A 7,080-nucleotide genomic window follows, 5' to 3' on the forward strand; every position below is an offset into this window, starting at 1 on the left:
GCGTCTGGCCCCGCCTCGCTCGCTCTGCGTGGTTGTCGTGGTAACGGACAGGCGGGAAATTGCGGCGTCGCCACGGCGACGCCGTTTCGCTGCTCTGATTGGGTGAAGCAGCTGCTTGTCAAAATCGATAACCAATCAGCACCGAGACTCAAGCAGCAGCCCTTCACATGGGGCGGATTCTCGCGAGTTTCCACCAATAGCAGGGCGAGACACTGATTGGCAGGCGCGGCGACCAATGGGGAGGGAGGAGGGTGTGTGAGGGAAAGCAGAAGATGGCGGCGGCCGGCAGCGTTCGTGAGGGATTTGGGGGAATTTATGAAGATTTTGGGGCTTCTGAGAGGCTGGGACCCCAAAAAAGGAGATTTAAGAGGGTTTAGAAACCCTCTTGAAGAATTTTTGGGGGGTTGGGACCCTCTGGGAGGGAATTTGGGGCGTTTTGGGACCCCCATTGAAGGATTTTGGGGTGTCTCACCCATGAGGGGAGAGCCCCCCTCCCAAAAAAACCCCAAAAATCCCAAAATTCCCCTCAAAACGCCCAAATGCCCCAAAATTCTCCTTAAAAATAACCCCCAAAATTGAATTAAAGCTGCTGCTCCCCTCGCTCATGGCTGAGTGTGGTTTGTGGTTCGGAAATGAGAGAAAAAACCTGAAAATTCCCCCCAAAAAATCCCCCAAATTCCCTTCAGAAATTCGGGAAAAGTTTCTAAAAAATTCTCCAAAATTTTCCCCCAAAAATTCTTCAGGAACTCTCGAAATATGTCGTGAAAAAAAATCCGCCAAAAAAGTTCTTAAAAAACTCCCAAAAAATTCCAATGAGCTCATCCAAAATTCCCCAAAAAATCACAAGAAACCCCCCCAAAAACCCCACAAAATTTCTCAAAAAAGAAACCAAAAATTGCCCAAAATCCCCAAATTTCCCCCCAAAATCCCCAGATTTCCTCCGCCCCTCCCCCACAGACAGACTCCAGGTGGATTTTTGGGGATTTTTCCCCATTTTTTATTGATTTGGGTAAAAAAACGCTGCTGGGGGAAGGGCGGGAGCAGAAAAAGGCGTTGCCCCTTTAAGAGGGGGTGTGGCCACAGAATTAACCACGCCTACACACGAAAGGGGTGGGGCTTCACAGAAGGCGTGGCCAGAATAAATTCCCTTGAGGGGCGTGGTCTCAAAAGGACAGGTTTTAATGAGGGGGTGTGGCCTCATGGAAAAGAGGGCGGGCCATAAAGACAACACTAATAAATATTTATAAGGAAGGGTGTGGCTTAAGTATGCAAATCACCAGAGGGGTGTGGCCCTGAACTATGCTTTTAAGGCAAGGGGTGTGACCTAAACACAGTATATTTGCATAAGGGGCAGGGCTTCAAACCTAAATGATTTGGGGGCGTGGCCTCAAACATGCAGGTTGAAAGGGGGCGTGGCCTCTCCCACAATGATTTTAAAGGAGGCGTGGCCTGATCCGTTGATTCTGTTGAGGGGGTGTGGCCTCAAAGCTGTCATTGTTAAGGGGGCGTGGCTTAAACTCATTACAATTGGGGGTGTGGCCTTTGTGCATACTTATTTTTAAGGAGGCGTGGCTTAAACACATGGGGTTGTAAGGGGGTGTGGCCTCAAACTAACTGTGTTAAAGGGGGTGTGGCTTAAACTCATTACAATTGGGGGCATGACCTCTGTGCATAATTATTTTTAGGAGGTGTGGCTTAAACACATGGGGTTGTAAGGGGGTGTGGCTTAAAATCATTACAATTGGGGGCGTGGCCTCTGTGCATAATTATTTTTAGGAGGCGTGGCTTAAACACATGGGGTTGTAAGGGGGTGTGGCCTTAAACCAACTGTGTTAAAGGGGGTGTGGCTTAAAATCATTACAATTGGGGCGTGGCCTCTGTGCATAATTATTTTTAGGAGGTGTGGCTTAAATGGGGTTTTAAGGGGGTGTGGCCTCAAACCAACTGTGTTAAAGGGGCGTGGCTTAAACTCATTACAATTGGGGCGTGGCCTCTGCATAATTATTTTTAGGAGGCGTGGCTTAAACAAATGGGGTAAGGGGGTGTGGCCTCAAACTGTGTTAAAGTGGGCGTGGCTAAACTCGTTACAATTGGGGCGTGGCCTCTGTGCATAATTATTTTTAGGAGGTGTGGCTTAAATGGGGTTTTAAGGGGGTGTGGCCTCACCCACTGTGTTAAAGGGGCGTGGCTTAAACTCATTACAATTGGGGGCGTGGCTTAATCTCTTGATCCCATCAAGGGGGCGTGGCCTCGACCTGCACATATCGCGAAGGGGGCGTGTCTTTCCCCAGAAGTGGGCGTGTCTCAGCCGCCGTCTCCCGCCAAGGTGATTGGGCGGGGCCTGCGGGTGGGCGTGGCCCGCGTTGGGGGCGTGGCCCGGCGGCGCAGGTGGATGACGCGCGTGTCCATCACCTCGCAGTCCACCTGCATCATGGGCTGGGGGCCACGCAGGGACTCTGGCATTGGGGGGAAAAAACCAAAATTCACCTGGCTGGAATTCTCCAGAAATTCACATTTCTTAAATTGGAATTTTCCTAAAATTGGAATTTTCCAGAAATGCAAATTTCTTAAATTGGAATTTCTCAAAAATCGGAATTTTCTAAACATTCGAATTTCTGAAAATTTGAAATTTTCCAAAAATTTGAATTTTCTAAATTGGAATTTTCCAAAAATTGGAATTTTCCAAAATTTGGAATTTTCCCGAAATTAAAATTTCCTCAATTGGGATTTTCCAAAAATTAAAATTTCCTCAATTGGGATTTTCCAAAAATTAAAATTTCCTCAATTGGAATTTTCCTAAAATTGGAATTTCCTCAATTGTAATTTACCTAAAATTGGAATTTCCCAAAAATTTGAATTTCCTAAATTGGAATTTTCTAAAAATTGGAACTTTCCTAAATTGGATTTTCCCAAAATTGGAATTTTCTAGAAATTAACATTTCCTCAAATGGAATTTTCCTAAAATTGGAATTTTCCAGAAATTCAAATTTCTTAAATTGGAATTTTCCTGATATTGGAATTTTCCAGAAATTCAAATTTCTTAAATAGGAATTTTCCTGAAATTGGAATTTTTCAGAAATTGAAATTTCTTAAATTGGAATTTCTCAAAAATTGGAATTTTCTAAACATTGAAATTGCCAAAAATTTGAAATTTTCCTAAATTAGAATTTTCCAGAAATTAAAATTTCCTCAATTGGGATTTTCCAGAAATTGAAATTTCTTCAATTAGAATTTTCCTAAAATTGGAATTTTCCAGAAATTCAAATTTCTTAAATTGGAATTTTCCTAAAATTGGAATTTTCCAGTAATTAAAATTTCTGAAATTGGAATTTTCCTGAAATTTGAATTTTCCAGAAATTGAAATTTCTTTAATTGGAATTTTCCTGAAATTGGAATTTTCCAGAAATTGAAATTTCTTAAATTGGAATTTTCCTAAAATTGGAATTTTCCAGAAATTGAAATTTCTTAAATTGGAATTTCTCAAAAATTGGAATTTTCTAAAAATTGGAATTTCTGAAAATTTGAAATTTTCCTAAATTGGAATTCTCCAGAAATTAAAATTTCCTCAATTGGGATTTTCCAGAAATTCAAATTTCTTAAATTGGAATTTTCCTAAAATTGGAATTTTCCAGAAATTCAAATTTCTTAAATTGGAATTTTCCTGATATTGGAATTTTCCAGAAATTCAAATTTCTAAAATTGGAATTTCTCAAAAATTGGAATTTTCTTAAAATTGGAATTTCCGAAAATTTGGAATTTTCCTAAATTGGAATTTTCCAGAAATTGAAATTTCCTCAATTGGGATTTTCCAGAAATTCAAATTTCTTAAATTAGAATTTTCCTGAAATTTGAATTTTCCAGAAATTGAAATTTCTTAAATTCGAATTTTCCAGAAATTAAAATTTCTTAAATTGGAATTTTCCTGAAATTGGAATTTTCCAGAAATTGCAATTTCTTAAATTGGAATTTCCCAAAAATTTGAATTTTCCTAAATTGGAATTTCCCAAAAATTTGAATTTTCTTAAATTGGAATTTTCTAAAATTTGGAATTTCCTAAATTGGAATTGTCCTAAAATTAGAAATTTCCTAAAATTTGGGAATTTTTAGCTCTTTTTAAATGGAATTTTTGGGCGATTTTTTTGAGTTTTTTTAGGAATTTTTGGGGTGTTTTAGGGGGGAATTTTTGGGGTGTTTTAGGGGGATTTTTGGGTCATTTTAGGGGGATTTTTGCACGGATTTTTGGGGTGTTTTGGGCTGGTTTTTGGGGTGTTTTTGGGGGTTTTTGGGTCTCCCCTCACCGTTGAGAGCGGCCGCCGGCATCACCAGGGACATTTTGGGCCTCGAGGTTTTGTTGTGGCTCCGGGCTGGGAGGAGCAGGTGGTCCTGGAAGCACCAAAAAACCCCAAATTCACCCCAAAATCCTTCCTAAATTCACCCCAAAATCTCCTCAAAATCCCCTCAAAATTCCCAAAAATTTCCACCCAAAATCTGTCCCAAAGCCCCCCAAAAACTGCTCGGAAATCTCCCAAAATCCACCCAAAAATCCCTCCAAAAAACCCCAAAATCTCCCCAAAAATCCCCCCAAAAATCCCCAAAATCCACCCAAAAATCCCCCCAAAAAACCCCAAAATTCCCCCAAAATTCCTCCAAAAATCCCCCCAAAAAACCCCAAAATTCCCCCCAAAAATCCCCAAAAAATCCCAAAAAAACCCCAAAAATCCCCTTAAACCCTCCCAAAATCCTCCTAGAAAATCCCAAAAAAAATCCCCAAAAAATCCATAAAAACCCCCCAAAAATCCCCAGAAAATGCCCCCAAAAATCGGCTAAAAAATTCTCAAAAAAATTTCTTAAAAATCAAAGGAAAACATGAAAACTCCTACTTAAAAATTCAAAAAAAAATCCCAAAAAAAATCCCAAAAAATTCCCCCAAATCCCAAAGAAATCCCCAAAAAATCCCCAAAGAAATCCCAAAAAATCCCAAAAAAATCCCCAAAAAAATCCCCCAAAAATCCCAAAGAAATCCCCCAAAAAATCCCAAAAAATCCCAAAGAAATCCCCAAAAAATCCCAAAAAATCCCCAAAAAATCCCCCAAAAATCCCCAAAAAATCCCCAAAAATCCCAAAGAAATCACCAAAAAATCCCCCAAAAATCCCCAAAGAAATCCCAAAAAATCCCCAAAAAATCCCCAAAAAATCCCAAAGAAATCTCCAAAAAATCCCAAAAAATCCCCAAAAAATCCCCCAAAATCCTAAAAAATTCCCCAAAAAATCCCCAAAAATCCCAAAGAAATCCCCAAAAAATCCCAGAAAATCCCCCCAAAAAAATCCCCAAAAATCCCCCAAAAAATCCCCCCAAAAATCCCAAAGAAATCCCCCAAAAAATCTCAAAAATTCCCAAAAAATCCCCCAAAAAATCCCCCAAAAAATCCCTAAAAATCCCAAAATCCCAAAATCCCCTAAAAATCCCTAAAAATCCCCTAAAAATCCCCTAAAAATGTCCCAAAAAAATCCCAAAATAATAAAAAAAAACCCTCCAAAAAATCCAAAAAAATCCCCAAAAATTCAAAATAAACCCCCCAAAACCCCCCCAAAAAATCCCAAAAAATCCCCCAAAATCCCTCGACTCCCCCAAAACCCCAAAAGGCCCCAAATTTCCCCCAAACCCCCTAAAACTCTCAACCCCCCCTCCAAAACTCACCTTAAATCCCCCCAAAAATCCAATAAAATTCCTAAAAACCCCCAAAAAATCCCAAAATTTCCTCTCGAAAAATCCCCTAAAAATCCCCAAATCCCAAAATCCCCTAAAAATCCCCAAATCCCTAAAAATCCCCTAAAAATGCCCCAAAAAATCAAAAAATAATCAAAAAAAATCTCAAAAAATTCAAAAAAATCTCAAAAAAATCGAAAAAAAATCCCCAAAAATTCAAAATAAACCCCCCAAAACCCCCCTAAAAAAATCCCAAAAAAATCCCCAAAAATCCCCCAAAATCCCCCGACCCCCCCAAAACCCCAAAAGGCCCCAAATTTCCCCCAAACCCCCTAAAACTCTCAACCCCCCCTCCAAAACTCACCTTAAATCCCCCCAAAAATCCAATAAAATTCCTAAAAACCCCCAAAAAATCCCAAAATTTCCTCTCGAAAAATCCCCTAAAAATCCCCAAATCCCAAAATCCCCTAAAAATCCCCAAATCTCTAAAAATCCCCTAAAAATGCCCCAAAAAAATCCAAAAATAATAAAAAAAAATCTCAAAAAAATCCAAAAAAATCCCCAAAAATTCAAATTAAACCCCCCAAAACCCCCCAAAAATCCCAAAAAAATCCCAAAAAAATCCCCAAAAATCCCCCGACCCCCCCAAAACCCCAAAAGGCCCCAAATTTCCCCCAAATCCCCTAAAACTCTCAACCCCCCCTCCAAAACTCACCTTAAATCCCCCCAAAAATCCATTAAAATTCCTAAAAACCCCCAAAAAATCCCAAAATTTCCTCTCAAAAAATCCCCTAAAAATCCCCAAATCCCAAAATCCCCTAAAAATCCCCAAATCCCTAAAAATCCCCTAAAAATGCCCCAAAAAAATCCCAAAATAATAAAAAAAATCTCAAAAAAATCAAAAAAATCTCAAAAAAATCCAAAAAAATCCCCAAAAATTCAAATTAAACCCCCCAAAACCCCCCTAAAAAATCCCAAAAAAATCCCAAAAATCCCCCAAAATCCCCCGACCCCCCCAAAACCCCAAAAGGCCCCAAATTTCCCCCAAACCCCCTAAAACTCTCAACCCCCCCTCCAAAACTCACCTTAAATCCCCCCAAAAATCCATTAAAATTCCTAAAAACCCCCAAAAAATCCCAAAATTTCCTCTCGAAAAATCCCCTAAAAATCCCCAAATCCCAAAATCCCCTAAAAATCCCCAAATCCCTAAAAATCCCCTAAAAATGCCCCAAAAAAATCCAAAAATAATCAAAAAACATCTCCAAAAAATCCAAAAAAATCTCAAAAAAATCCAAAAAAATCCCCAAAAATTCAAAATAAACCCCCCAAAACCCCCCTAAAAAATCCCAAAAAAATCCAAAAAATCCCCAAAA

The 7,080-nt window shown here is 39.5% G+C and overlaps 2 long non-coding RNA genes across 2 annotated transcripts; both read right to left on the reverse strand.

The window, feature by feature from the left end:
* Positions 1–969: 969 nt before the first annotated feature.
* Positions 970–1,694, reverse strand: LOC132322976 (uncharacterized). Its single transcript, XR_009485211.1, has 2 exons — positions 1,664–1,694; positions 970–1,540 (listed from the first exon to the last, which is right to left on the reverse strand). It is a non-coding gene; the product is annotated as an uncharacterized LOC132322976 (long non-coding RNA).
* Positions 1,695–2,114: 420 nt separating this feature from the next.
* On the reverse strand, positions 2,115–4,496 carry LOC132322975 (uncharacterized). The gene is made up of 2 exons (XR_009485210.1): positions 4,299–4,496; positions 2,115–2,456 (listed from the first exon to the last, which is right to left on the reverse strand). It is a non-coding gene; the product is annotated as an uncharacterized LOC132322975 (long non-coding RNA).
* Between the last annotated feature and the right edge of the window lie 2,584 nt (positions 4,497–7,080).

The sequence above is a fragment of the Haemorhous mexicanus genome, unplaced genomic scaffold, assembly GCF_027477595.1.
Source record: "Haemorhous mexicanus isolate bHaeMex1 unplaced genomic scaffold, bHaeMex1.pri scaffold_228_ctg1, whole genome shotgun sequence".
In the NCBI taxonomy this organism is placed as follows: Eukaryota; Metazoa; Chordata; class Aves; order Passeriformes; family Fringillidae; genus Haemorhous; species Haemorhous mexicanus.